Source organism: Diabrotica undecimpunctata, chromosome 10 (genome assembly GCF_040954645.1).
Source record: "Diabrotica undecimpunctata isolate CICGRU chromosome 10, icDiaUnde3, whole genome shotgun sequence".
NCBI classification, from domain to species: domain Eukaryota; kingdom Metazoa; phylum Arthropoda; class Insecta; order Coleoptera; family Chrysomelidae; genus Diabrotica; species Diabrotica undecimpunctata.
Window position 1 is genome coordinate 27,494,659 of NC_092812.1, and position 15,881 is coordinate 27,510,539.

Below are 15,881 nucleotides of genomic sequence, written 5' to 3' on the forward strand. Positions count from 1 at the left end.
CACAAAGATCAACAATGAATTAGACCCAAAAAATTGTGGCTGGGAAACGGAAAAAAACCGGTTTAGAGCCAATATAAACTACCGAAATGCTCTAGCCGGATAGTCTATTGAAAAAAATTAGTTGAAATAATGTTTCAAGTCATGTGGTTGCATTGAGCAAGGTTTGAAATGTACCGTTTACTGCCCTAGCTGCGAAACTTGCAAAAAGTAATATTATTAATGTTAACTAACACAAAAAACCAGCATATGTTTTATAGACCTGACGAAGGCTTTCAATCGCATCCAAGTCGGAGACGTCTTAAAGTTTTAAGTTTTTCTAATAAAAAGTCGACAACATACGAAAAAATATGTAGTTTTATTTTGTGATAAATAAATAAATTTATTTAGAACAAAAGACGTAATTGAAAGCCGAGTAAATACATTTTTTTAAGTATACCGATTTTGAACTTTTAACTTTTTTTTTAACCCAGTTTTTTGGTATTTTTCACACGCAATTCCCAACTTTTTAATTATTATAATATCTTGCTCTCTATCTAAGCTCTCAGAGCTTCGCAGAATCTCAGAGCTTCGTGAAGACAGACACCAATGGAGAAAAATTGTTAGGAATATTGGAAGAAATCACGATCCTCAGTAATGGGGAAATGACAAGAGAAAGAGAGAGAGCGAGAGAGAGATGACTTAAATCTATCAGATAGTTGTAGTGAATTTTCCTGTGAAATAAGACATTTTTCATTTCTCGACTGGGCTACCAAACAAAAGAAGCACAATTAAATTGAAGAAAGTTACCTTCTCACTAATGATGGTCTACTAAACGAAAAACTAATCCATAACCAACCAAGGTGTAAGATATCTAAGTATTTATCTCTACTTTTATATACACTACTGCCCAAAATTAACGCACCACCTTAAATGTACCATAAGTTTGAAGCTATTTTTCTTCTGAATGAATGATTGGATTTTGATTTTTTTTTTTTTTCATATTATAGGTCTATTTCTAGTAAATCAATATATTAATGTTTTTTTAAAAATACCGTATACGGGGTGTAAAAATAAAGTTGTGTTTTTTCATCGTTTTTTGCAACACCCTGTGGAATTTATTAGAAATAAACGCTACATCTTATTAACTTTTGAGATAGATTTATTCTTTTTTAAGATTTTCGTAAACAAATTATTTTGATATCTCTATTATCAAAGAATATACAGAACTTTAAATGTAACAAGTTTTTATTAACATTTAGAGCAAACAAAATAACACTTAAATCAACTTTTTTGACATTTAATACAAATAAAGCCTAAGAAAATATAACCTAAATAATCCTTAACAAGAATCATGTTCCAAAAACACTTAATAACGAGTATTTCTATCTCTACATCTAATTAATTAATTAATAATTACCTAATTACAGCGTATTTGGTCTAGATCAATTGCATCCCAAACATCTCTCACCCTAACTTCTAAAGGTTATGTCGTCAAGAGAGACAGGTGGTGGTTATCGGCTCCTGAGTTGACGATCAATAATATCCCACAAATTCTCTATGGGATTGAGATCAGGGCTGCAGGGTGGCCAGTTCGTGGTTTGTATTCCAACCTCGTCCAAATATTCATGGACCACACGTGCAACATGTGATCGGGCGTTATCATAATTTAAAAAAAAATGATTTTCTATGTAAGGAGCAAATGTAAGAGATATTCCTCCCCAAACCATTACAAATCCTCCATTGAATAAAGTAATAGCTCGTATATTACATTGTGCGTAGCGTTCTCTTGGCCGTCGAAAAACTCTCACACGTCTACCTGAGCTATATAAGCAATACCTCGATTCATCAGTAAACAACACGTACTCCCAGTCATCAACATTCCAGTCAAGGTGCTCTCTGGCAAATTGTAATCTACTTCTACGATAATTTACGTTTAAAGTTGGTGCTCTGATTGGTATCCGTATATGCAGATCTTGTTCAGCGAGACGCCTTTGTATAGTGTTTCTACTAATTTGAATATTATGAACATTTGGCACTTGTATTTGTAAATGTCTCATTGTGAGAAAACGTTCTCTTATAGCAGGATAAACTGATCTTGACGAGATGTTGTATGTCTTCCTCTTCCTTGTTCACGCCGTCTCTTATGGTCGTTTGTTTCTCGAAAACGTTGAATGACTTGTGATATTGTAGTATGCGATACTCCTAACCTCAAGCCTATTTCACGATAACTTAACCCTACATCAGCTAAAGTAATTGCCTGAACACATTCATCTCGGCTCAGATTTCTTGAAGTACGGTCCATGTCAACTAACTAACATACGCAACATAGCAAAACAATGTTTTGAAATGTAAACAATGTTGACAGTCTAAAACTGTCCTGTCAAATTGTTTGATTTTTGATAGCCAACTAACTGCTTCCATTAATAAGTATTACGATTCGATAAAATCACGTTATGCTTTGAACGTATTTTTCTTTTTTGATAATAAAGATATCGATGATTTTTTTACGAAAATGTTGAAAAAAATTAAGCTTCTTCGAAATATTAATAAGATGTGACGTTTGCTTTTAATAAATTCCAATGGGTGTTGCAAAATAAGATTAAAAATCAAATTTATTTTTACACCCGGTATATGGGTGAAACGTTGACACTTCCCAGAAAACATTAATACAGTAATTACTTAGAAATGAGTCTGCAATGCGAAAAAGAAATTATCGAAATCCAATTAAGGATACACAAGAAAAATAGCTTAAAAATTATGGTAGAGTTGAGGTGGTGCGTTAATTTTGGAGAGTAGTATATAAAAAAAGTAGCTATTAAAGTTTAAACTCTTAAAATATTTTCATTTTACAGCAACTTGTCATTAACGTGAATTAAAGGATTAAAAATAACTTCGTAACTACAATAATTTTTGTACGCACTCTTCCGTTGTAATCGCTACCTTGGATCGTTAACTTTTCCATTTGTTCGAATTGGTTTTAGTTCCTCGTGTTTTGAAGTGGCAGGTCTCTTTTAAGAATCTGATATAACAAGTTGTATTTCACACCTTTTATGATTTTAATAATTATAATTTTTATAATTAAACTGTTAAATAAAAAATTGATAAACTTAATAACTTGGGTTAAATTTAAATCTACTTATCTTAAAAGCAAAACGCGATAAATCCAAAAATGCAACTTTCGAGAAAACGGCAAAAACTGCTGTTGCTTCTGTTTAAGCTTTTTGTTAGTTTATCAAAAGTATATTTAGAAAGTGAAGTACAGTACATTAGAATATCTACAACCTTTCCTCGAAAATGGAAAATGGCCCTACCACCCGTACCCCAGTCTATCTGTGAAAAAATCATTGATTTCACGTAAAAATTTTATACAGGTTGACTAACGCCAATCTTCATACCATGTTTTCTTAATTTTTAAATATTATTATTAATATTTAATAAAGTAATTTTATTATTTATATTTTAAACAAATTATATTGTATTAAAATAATTCAATAAATTGTTCTGAAGCTATTTTCTTGTGGCATTTTAAAGTAATTACTATTTAAATGGGAATAAGCCACAATTAAAGGTTATATCGTATAAGTATATATATATATATATATATATATATATATATATATATATATATGTATAGTAAGTATATATATATATATATATATATATATACAGGGTGGTCCTTAAGTAATTGTACAAACAGAAACCGTAGATTCTGTGGAAATTTAAAATTTTATTTTTCGGTATAACTTTTACGTTTGTAAATATTTTTGGACAAAAATTTACAGTTGGATGCTTTTGAGTAGGATAAATTATAATTTTATACCTACTTTAATGTAACTAATAGAGGGCGCCACATATGCCACATGTGTGGCATAAATTTGCGCTTAACTTTTTTACTCTTTAAGCTAGCTCTATTTGTGTTAAAAAATGTTAAAGATACATTATTTTTACAAATAAAAGGTATACTTGTTAGTAACCTGAAAATTCAACCGTTTTCGAGATAAATGCATTTTATAAGTCAGCTGCACAATAATTCTTATTTTGATATTTGTGTGGTAAAGCACTGAATACCTGTAGATAAGCATAATTCATAGTTTATTCTTATTAAAACAACTCAAAGATGATAATGTAACATCACAATATGCTTTGTTATGGGTGCTAAATGTCTTATTGGAGAAAAGATATTTCATCTTCATTAGGTGTCGTGTCCGTATTCAGACGTTGGCCGTCATCATGTTTACAATTTCCCTTTGCTATCGCTTCTTAAGTTTCTATAATGGCGTTGTATTACTTTTTCTCTATTGTAAAATGCTAAAAACCCAAAATTTGTGGTTTATGCAAGATGGTACAATACCACATTCTAGAGAGAAGACAGTTAGAACATACTTAAATACAACTTTTCTGAACGTTGGATTGGTCGTGGTAGTCACATTCCTTGGCAATGTGGTGAGATATTGATATAATTATTTAATTCATAAAGTATCCAAAAAGAATACTTATTGTTGATTACGTAAATTGTTTAACAATTTTTATTACAAGCAATAGAAACTAGAGCACAGGTATTGAATAACACATATGTGTCCTGTTTCATAATAGTTTTGCTAAAAATCTAACCTGAAAGACTCAGCATTTTTACAAAAACATCATCGTTGTCCTAATAACCTATATTGTTATAAATATAGTAAACACACCGGCAATTTAGTTTAGCATAATATTAGTTCGTTAGTAAATCATAATAGTCCATTTGTTCGAGATGTAATTATAGTCACTCGTAAGCTGTAATGTACTCATATAAATAAGTAATGTCATCGATAGGTTATTCCGTATGTATATAAGTAACGAATGAACGAGATACATCACATTTTAATACATTATTTAACTTCTGCGACAAATAAGATGTAATTTCATAATATACCATAAGATTTGGATATGTATCCAAAATAATATATTCATCCATTATACATTATAGCCACCATGTAGCCCCGAATTTAACCCGCTTGATTTTGGTGTATGGAGCGCATTAAAACAACGTGTCTATAGGAATCCCATAAATATTCGCAACTAACTATGGGAAGAAATAAATACTGCAGCAGTTTCTTTAGGACCAATGATGCTATTTAATATGAGACGATCTTTTATGGAATATATTGACAAATAAATTAAAGAAAATGGTCGAGATATCGAACACTTACTTTGCCAAAAAGTTATGTTATTTAGTTTAACTATTTCTTAATTTGGTTTGTAAACAAAATGTTTTGATTATGACTTTAATTTAACATAAAACGTAAAATGTTTGATGTAAAATCCTATTATTCTGTCATTTTGTTAAATCCTATTATTAATTATCCTGCTGATATATTTATTTTATTTAATATTTCGTTAACTATTAACTTTAGTTAAAGGTATTTTATACCAAAATTCAGAAGTATTAATGTTTTTGTCTATTTTTTCTTCGTTGCCTGGAGTAATTGCCTTATATCAGAATTATGCAGCTGATTTTTAAAATGCGATTATCTCGAAAACTGTTGAGTTTTGAAGTTATTAACAAGTATACCTTTTTTTTGTTAAAATAATGTATCTTTAATATTTTTTATCCCAAATACAGGTAACTTAAAGAGCAAAAAAGTTAAGTGCAAATTTATACCATATATGTGGCATAAGTGGCGCCCTCTATCAGTTACATCAAAGTGTGCATCAAATTATAACTTCTCATATTTAAAAATACTTATTTGTAAATTTTCATACATAAATGTTTACAAACATGAAAGTTATAGCGAAAAATAAAATTTTAATTTTACACTTTAACACCCTGTATCTTTCTTAATATCAACATTTTATTAAAGCAATTTGGCTTAAATCGTAATATTTTAAAGTGTAGAATGTAGAATCTACTGTTTCTTTTTGTACAATTACTTAAGGACCACCCTGTATATATATATATATATATATATATATATATATATATATATATATATATATATATACATATATACATATATATATATATATACATATATACATATATATATATATATATATATATATATATATATATATTAATATTTCCGACCTATTTAAGATTTGAGGAGGGAAAATCAATTAGTATTATTGAAGTTATCAACACCTTTTTATGCAAAAATTAGAATGCCACCTCTCACATTCAAATAGAGTCATTTTTTCACATATCCGCCCTTGTGTAGTTTATATCGAATAAGAAGCACTTCGGTGAAAAAACTATTCACTTTTGTACTTGGTGACCAAACTCTTAACAATCAATAAAAGTATTACATAAGTAAAATATTCATTACATGCTCTACACACGATGGACATCGAAAAAGAATATCCCACGCTATTAATATATTATATCATAGCTTTCAGAAGTAACTTATTGAGGTTAATCAGTTTATTTTTTGTAAATATTAACTCACATGTTTTATCATTTCTGTAAAAAATGTGATTTAAAAATATAATAGGTACTAAGTTGGTCTGGACATACCAAAGAATATATTAATTGTATTGGAAAATTACTACAGAATACAGAAAAGAAAATCGTTTAAGCAGTATCGGCTCATACAAAACAAAGATTTAAAATAATGTATACAGCGACTTAAAATTACTCACTATAGACAAAATGAGAAAGAGATTCGTAGTTAATACAACACTTTCGGATTTATTTTCTCCATAACTATTAAGAGATCAAACATAGCGATTAAAATATCCTAATAGATCCTCATAAAACTGTAGTCACAAAAAGTATTAATTAATAATAATTGTATTAATTAATTAGTTTGAAGTATTGATTAATAATAATAATAAGAAATAAGAAACGAAAAAACTGTTCCACAATAATTGCGTACAGAGTAGGTAATAACACAGCAAGCATTTATCTGGCGAATATTCATTTGTTACACTATCTTTCCATTCATTTGTTACCAATACATTTTACTGTTAGTAAATAAAAAATATTATAAATATTCCCATATTTTTTACATAATATTATAGATTAAATGTTTAAAAACTACCAAAGCGTGGTGAGGATTACGCATTTTTTGAACAAAGTCAAAGTATTTTGTTTTTAGTAAAAATCGTATTAAAATTAGCTAGTTCTGTCGAAAAGCTTATTGGGAGGAAGCTTATAGGAGTGGAAAACATTTATCGCATTCAAGAAGCACTTCTAAAACAAATGCACACTTTTTAAATCTTACATAATCTAACTAAATGTTGTCTAAAATGGTCAAAAATATTTTGTTCCCGTAATTTGGCTTTAATATCAATATAGGTTTAGAAATCCCTTATATTTTGACAGTCTTTGAGTTGACTTGCCCTACATTCTATTGCCTTGACACAGATTACCAAATTCAATAAGAGTTAAATTTCCCACATACACCCTTTACGTAGACAAAGATAAGTATCCCATAATCCCATAATTTCCATCAAAAGTAGATAATAAAAAATATTATCTTATAATAATAACATCATATAAACAAAAACTTTTTATAATTTAGACGAAGTTCACTTAGGTATATTTATATTTCTTGGGATTTCATAAAATTCGATATTGTTTGCTGTTCATTTTTAATTAAAAAATAAAACTTGCATCTATAAAATTAAATTGAAGTTTAGCGCCAGCACTGGATAACAGAGGTTATAAGCGTGGAGTATTCGTATACGTACCGGAGACTTGTAGAGTAGAACCGTGTCCGGTAAACGACAGAATGTAAACACTACTGAGTAAGCGTGAAAACTGAAAACGGAGGAAATGGAATTTCGTTCGCCTATGGTCTGACCGAAATATCGACTGAAGATATGGCTGAAGTTTGGCGCAATGCTACTGCGCACTTATCGATACGTATGCCGTATACTACGCGAAAACCGAGTCGCAGAGAACAATATGCCAAAAATTTGAAAACCCACTAAAAACTTGTTTGAATTGCCAAATGCCGAAAGACGTACTTCCCCGCGAAGCACTTCCTGATATGCACATGACGGTCATGTTATTAGCTAGAACTAATCAACGGTGATCATGTCGACAAGTGACAGTTTCAAAAACTACCACACTAGAACGCGCGATAACCGAAAACAAAATATTCATGGGTTGGCGCACTTGAACCTCAAAAATATCTAACGATACGAAATTTCAAATAGTAAACAGTCGTCACATTTTTTATGTACGTCTACAGAATTAGACAAAACATTAGCCATTTATTTAAACTTAATCAAAACCAGACACAAAGTATAATAAATCGAGCATTACTATTATTAATTTAGCCATTAATAATACAGGATGCATCATAATTATTGGAACGCAGAACATGGAGTAGGTTATTTTGACCAAAAAATGCCAATTTGATCAAAAGTATGCCTATGTGAAAGAAGATATAGTGTGTTGCAAGTTAATTTTTTTTTTCGGTTTTTTGTTAATAATTCCACTGTATACTTACATATTGTCACCAAAATCGGCACAAAGGCATAACTTTGAACAATGAATATTATTTTATGTATTATTTTATATTTTGTGATAGGGGGCGCCACTTAGGGAAACTTTTCAGTAGTTTGGTTAGAAAATACGATGTAGACATTATTTTTATGTAAAATTGGTAATCTAACTGGAATTGATTCTTTAAAAACATGATAATTTTAATTGTTTTAGACATTTAAATATAGACTCTGAGAAAAGGAGTTCAAATATTTTATTTTTGGAAAGTGTGCTTTGGGACTTTGGACTGTCAGATATTTGTTATTGGTAAATGTCATTTATTGTTGAAATAAGAAAGCAAAAAAGCAAAACCCATATGATCACCTTAAAATTGTATATAAGTATATAATTCACACAAAAACAATGGCAGTGACACTGACTTATCTCAAACGCTGAAAGAATAAAGTTGTCTACAATATTCAAAGTCTCCAGCCAATACAATATTAAGAAGGTTAATATCACATCATTCTCCAATACTATATTCTTCTAGGAGCTCCTGAACGTTAAACGGAGGCGATAAGCTTCGTTGAGAACACGTTGGGGATTTTTCAAGAAGTAATGAATCCGGTGGAATAGAAGATCTAGACGTATCTTCCTGACGCTGTATGTTTTGCGTGGTTATATAATCATTCTGAGTCCTCTACCAACACTGATTCTTGACCTGTATTATCTAATATTTCGCCTTCACCTCGTCCAATTGGAGCCAGATGACAATTAGATACTGTGATCTTCCGACCGTCTTTCACTTTACTTCATCTTTCTACGATATGCTGGTACTTGTTTTTTCGATCGAGCCTTTTCATCAAAAGATGACCTGTTTTCGCTAGCCATGATGGTTTAGAAGTAGAAGAAGAACTAACCGACCCTATTGAAGCTGGCAATGGGAGAAGACAGTGAGATTCCCTGAGTCCTCTATTGTTCAACCTGATTATGGATGAAATAATAAAAAAAGTAAGAACTAAAAAAGGATACCAAATGGGAGAAAAACAACTTAAAATAATCTGCTATGCAGACGACGCAATACTACTCTTTCAAAGTGAAGATGATTTACAACGTATGCTGCATCAATTTAATATAACCGCCAGAAAATTTAACATGTTAATTTCCCCAAAAAAGACAAAATGCATGGTTACAACAGCAAATTTACTAAGATGTAAATTGGAGAACAAGTGATGGAGTTTAAATATCTAGCCATCACATTATCTAGCTACGGAAAGCTCGAAACTGAAGTGGAAGATCAAGTGAATAGAGCAAACAAAGCCACAGGTTGCCTAAATGAAACAATATGGAGAAATAAAAATATCGGAAAAGAAACAAAAGGCAGAATTTGCTAAACAGTCATCAGGCCAATAATGACATACGCGTCAGAAACAAGACCTGACACAGAAGAAAAAAAGGATGTTAGAAACAGCAGAGATGAAAACACGTAGAAAAATTGATGGTAAGACACTATGGGAGGTTAACACATTCTCTAAGCAGAGAGTAAGTATTGGTCGAATTCATGGCTCACCTCGCCCCCCCCCTCCCCCCCAAATGTTATTGGTTTCACGCAGGAGATATAACGGAATAAATTGAATACTTTTTTTAAACATGTTAAACATTTAAACAACTTACCCTCTGATGTGTTGTAATGTCTTGTTTGTCCTGTAAACAAAAAAAATAATTAGGTCCAATGTGTATTGTCGGGTATTGTTAATACTATAAATTAATACAAAAAGCTTGTTAAGATACTCTGTAGACAAATAACCTTCGAATATATAGGAAATTTATTTATAATTTTGTAATAAACAGTGATTAGACCAAAATAGTGTAGACTCTAGAGTCTACACCAAACGTTATTTTCTTTCACTACTCGCATATGCCCGAAAATTTTTCTTCCAAAGGTAGCTTTTGGTTTCTCGTCGCTTTTTGAGAGTTATACCAAGGCGGATCTGTAAAAAACGACTACATTTGGATATGAGGGGCGGGATTCTGATTTTTGCAGAAAAAGTTGTATCATAACTTCCCCTCTCTCTCAAATAGGTCGGGAATACTAATAAAAAAATAATATTCATAAATGATTTTAAAGTCATCGCTGTTTTTTCTACTTTCCGCTATATGGCGATAATAAACGATTAAACATTAGAAAAAAAAAAGCTCCGCTATTAAGGTGGTAATAATAAACGGTTAAACTTAAAATAATGTCGTATATGTCACGGCGTGGGAGCTGAAAGTGTTAAAATATATCCACAAACAGATGATACAATTTTTCAATTGCAGTGGGTAAAGCGATTACTGATGTGGAAATAATCCGACAGGCTAAAGAGTTTGTGGAAGAGTTAGTGACGCCAAATGCGCCAGAAGTGTTCAACGAACTACCTTCTTCTTCTGTGAATATCAGTTCCACAGGAAAAAAGTCGGTAAAAAGGAAATACAATGATTCCTACTTAGAAATTGGATTCGCTGAGACCACTGACAGCAAACCACAGTGGGTAATATGCGACAAAGTGTTGCCAAATAGTTCAATGTTTCCAGCTAAAATACGTCGTCATTCTGAAAAAGTGCATCCAGAATGTAATGGAAAACCCATTGATTTCTTCAGAAGGAAGCACGGCAAACTGACACATGCCCAAAAAACTATAACCTACTATTCAAAAACAGTTAACGGAAACCATTTGATGGAGTAATACTTAGTCAGCTACCGCGTTGCTCAAGCAAGTGAAGCTCACACTATCGCGGAAAACCTCATAAAGCCGTTCGTCAAGGACATAATTGGATGTATGTTGGACGATAAAGCCAAGAAACTAGTAAGCACGGTATCTTTGTCAAATAATATAATCTCGTGCCGCATCGGAGACTTGGCAGAGGATGTGAAAGCTACCTTACTTTCTCGAATAAAATCTACCAAGGTTTCATTACAGATAGATGAGTCAATAGATGTAGCTGGGTTGGCAATCTTAATAGCATTTGTGTGGTACCAGCACTTAGAGTCTTTTCAAGAGGATCTACTTTTTGCAAATCATTGACAACTAACACAACTGGTGCCGAAATTTTCAAGCTAATAGAAAGCTTTTTCACAGAAAATAGCATTCCCTGGGATAACTGCGTCGATACGTGCATAGACGGCGCGAAGGCGATGACTGAAAGAACGTCGGCAAGAATAAAGGAAAAAGCCAAGGAATGCAGCAGTAGCCAATGTATCATCCACCGCCATAGCCTCGCTGTGAAAAAAATGCCCCTTCCTTAAAAGTTGTCTTGGACGAAACCGTGAAGATAATTAATTTTATCAAATCATGACCACTAAATACAAGGCTGTTTAGAGTGATGTGCGATGACGTGGGCAGTATAGATTCGACTTTACTTCTTCATACGGAAGTAAGGTGGCTTTCTAACGGCAAATGTTTAGCTAGTTTAGTTTTGGATGATTGATTGTGTAACGAGCATTGATTAATTAAACTGGCATATTTAACAGATATTTTTAACAAGGTCAATGAAGTTAGTCTCTCACTTCAGGGAACTGTCTTTAACGCCAATGATAAAATACAAGCGAATAGGAAAAAATTAATTTTTTGGGCAGAATCGGTGAAAAATAGAAATCTGGATAGCTTTCCACTAATTACAGAATTTAGAGAAGAACTGGAATCGGACATACCTGAAGCTGTCTTTAACGAGTTCCACACTCATCTGCTAAATTTACTTGAAAACTTCCATAATTATTTTCCTGATGAATTCCATAGGATTACCACAAAATTAAAGAAAACTTCTGGGTTGCAGATCCTTACCTTATAATGTTACAAGAGCCAGCTTCCATAACATCTCATAAAAAAACGTTTTGAAATTTTTGGTGTCAACTCAAAGACGAATTTAAAATTTTGTCAGATAAAGCGAAAATTATTCTTCTCCCTTTTGCAACAACATACTTATGTGAAGCAACATTCTCTGTCTATGTGACCACTAAAACAAAATATAGATCTCGACTGAATGCGGAACCTGACATTCGATTGCAGTTATCCCAAATTCAACCGGATATTACTAACCTGTGCAAATCAAGGCAGCCTCATTCTTCACTTAAAATGAAGACATTACGTTTTTTAAGATTTTAGAAATAGGATCTATACGTTCATTTTATTTTTGTTTTTCGTTAAATGTAATTAAGTTTCTTATGTTTGCGATTGAAAAAAAATTGGTTAAAATGTAACGGTTAATATCCCCCCTCCCCATCCCCCAACTAATATCTCTCGTTCTCTGTGGCACCTATATAGGTTTCAGGTGCAATATGATATTATTGGTATCAAAACGTCAAATATTAGTTAATGAAAAATGTGATTTTTATCACAAACACAACCAATATTTGTGGCTTAATCCCATAAAAACATAATATTTGACTGTAAACATGTAGTGTTTCATAAAATTGCCAGTAAAAATCAATCGCATTAAGATATGGTGCGCGAGCTGGCCATTTCATTGATGCGTCAAGTGCTTTCCTATTTGTATCTGTATTTTTCGTAACTGATGAAACATTTTACTTTGGTATCCGTATACAATCTTTATATATTATATATGACATGATATAATGCATGCATTACATTTTGTTTTGTATATTTTTGTTTTATACACCTTGAATATAATAAATTTTAAGTTAATTTACAGTTTATATGTGTGATAGAAGTTCAAGTTGTAATAAATTACACAAATGGCAAATTTTGCTGGCAAAAATACAAATCATCTTCTATTTTTACTTGAAAATCTTTACTATTTGTTTTTGTTTTCTAGACTTTCATTTATATAACTCTATGTCGCATCTATATTGGACAATAGTCAAACAATAACAAAAACAAGTAGTTGGTTCTAAAAATTTTTCTAAAATTTTTGTAATTTTGAACTGATTTCTAATATAAAACAAAAGTAATATTTAACATGTTTGTGGACGATTCGTCATACAATTTTATGACTAAACGTTTCTATAAACACGTGTGATAATTTTATCATTAATGATATACAGAGGGTTAAAAGTTTAAAATCAAAATTAAAAGTTTATTTATAGAGCGCAAACATTTATCAACATTTTTTTTTTTCAAATTTTATAGCCAATGTGCTATTTTACTTAGAAAATATTACTTTAACAACTAAATTTTGAAAAATAGAAATGAATTCAGCGAATGAATTTAGGAAATAATCGTCGAATTCTAGATAATTATTATACTTTTGCAAATAATAAAAAAAGACTGAAAGAAACCAAAAACTTACTTTTTTAAAATATATGAACAATATGCTCTTTATTAAAAGAAAGACGAGCAGACGAGAGAGGCTAAAAGGCGAGTTTCCAGCGCCTAAATACTGCAACAAATTGGTTAAGGGATACATCCCAAACAGAAAAAACAGGCGAGCTAAGAGTCCTAAAGATGTCAGCCCCATCTTTTTGATATAGTACTCTGTACTTGAAAAATAAAAAATACTTTTTTAATCCCATGTAACTCAAATGGAGAAACCTAAATAACGTATTACCAAACCCCAAAGATGCTTTAATTTTATTATAAATAAATGTATTTATTTATAACAAAATAAAACTATATATTTTATCCTATGTTGTATACTGTTTTTAGAAAAAACTTAGCAAAGGTGTATCTTTTAATGTTATACATACAAATATTCCTATTTGAAAGCTCTATAATTGTTTAAGCATTCTTTGTTTAAACAAATTAATTTTTTTTTAATAATTTTTTGACTGATACATTAATAAAAATGAACTTCACGAAAGAAGAAAATTGCTTCATTGGAAGCCGAGAAAATCAATTTTTTTACGTATACCAATTTTGAACTTTGAAATTCAATTTTCGTAGTTTTTTTTTTGTATTTTTCAAGCGCAATACCGATCGCTTTCATTATTATAATATATGTTATGACTATCTTGAAGATATGAAATTTTTTTCGAGAACGAACACCGAAAGAACCGCCAACTTTGAATAAAATAGAATAGAAATACGCTTTAGTGTCACTGAAAATTGTAGAATTTTATGGACAAAGCTTACAAAAATTAAAAAAAATAACAATAACAATTACAATTTATTAAAATTACATAAATCATCAACATCACAAAATAAAAGATAATAAGATATACAATCCATTGCAAAATGTAAATAAATTGGCAGATTGCATAATAAAATCTTACGATCTATAAGTTGCTGCATGTGATACCCAAATATACAGGGTGTTTCAAAAAAAGGTAACCCCGTCTCTAGGGTAGGTAAAAAACTGAAAAATAATTGGGGTTTGCTTAGTAAAAAATTTTTGTAACGCCATCCGTTTTCAAGATACAGGGCGTTGAAGAAAAATTTTACGCATTTTTTACGATTTTGCCGAAACTACTGGCAACATTGTAATGAAATTTTATACGAATATGTTTTGGAAGCTGATACCATACATCCCATGAATTTGTTTTTATATATGATTCTCATAGAGGGCGCTAGTTACACGGATCGTACTAAGTATTAGTCAATATAACTTTTTTAAGAGTATAATTATTAATCAAAATTTCAAGTAAACTTAAACATCATTCAATTTTACAAGAAAAAGGTACTCTTGGTAAAACTCGATACTGTGTACCGTTTTCGGAATATTTTGATTTGAAAATTATGAAGTAATAATTGATGCTGGTATAAAATAGTTAGTAATTAAACGAAACTCACAAGAAGAAAATTAAATTAATGACTAAGAACATAAAATAAAATTAAAAATAACATATTTTCCTTTATGCCACTCTCACCTACACTATGGTGTAATCATATGGGGCAATTCAACAAATGCACTTCAAATTTTTAGAATGCAAAAGAAAGCTATCAGGATTTTAGCAGGGGTTAGTTATCTAGAACACTGCTGACCTTTCTTTATCAAATTCAAAATTATGCCGCTACCTACTCTGTTGATATTTTAAGTTCTAACTGAAATTCACAGAAAACGTGCGCATTTAATAAAGCAGTCTGATGTCCACGTTCACAATACGCGAAACTGTCACTACCTACGAACAATTCGCTGTAGATTAAGTCTCAGAAAAAAAATTGCCTTAATTATAATCATTACAATATTTTACCAAAAAGTATTAAACAGCTAAGCTGTAATAGTTTCGATAAAGCTATAAAAAAACATCTTCTAAAACATTGTTAATACTGCTCAGAAGAATATATGACTCATTGCAGAACATCCACTGAACTGCTTACCGTAACTCTGCCGTCTTTTTATGTTTAATATGTGTTCGTGTTTGTATATATTTAAGTTACGTTTTATATTCCTTTTTATAAACTATGTATTTTTTTTGCTACAAACAATATCTGTATTTGTTATGTAGTTAAATAAATACTCTACTCTATTCTACTATCACAAGACCAAGTAGAATTAGATGGGCTATAAACAAATTTCAGCCATATAAGTTGTTAAAACCTAAATGATCTGACGA

The 15,881-nt window shown here is 30.8% G+C and overlaps 1 protein-coding gene across 7 annotated transcripts in view; it reads right to left on the reverse strand.

Annotated features, from left to right (window-relative positions):
• EndoA (SH3 domain containing GRB2 like, endophilin-A) overlaps positions 1–15,881 on the reverse strand; it is a 254,127-nt gene that overhangs the window by 231,495 nt on the left and 6,751 nt on the right. For 6 of the 7 annotated variants that reach the window (XM_072546091.1, XM_072546090.1, XM_072546093.1 and 3 more), the window contains exon 2: positions 10,067–10,096. The gene's annotated coding sequence lies outside the window, so the exon portion shown is untranslated. Of the gene's footprint in view, positions 1–7,650; positions 7,795–10,066; positions 10,097–15,881 lie in introns of those variants that run through there. The other variant, XM_072546088.1, reaches the window with a different exon arrangement.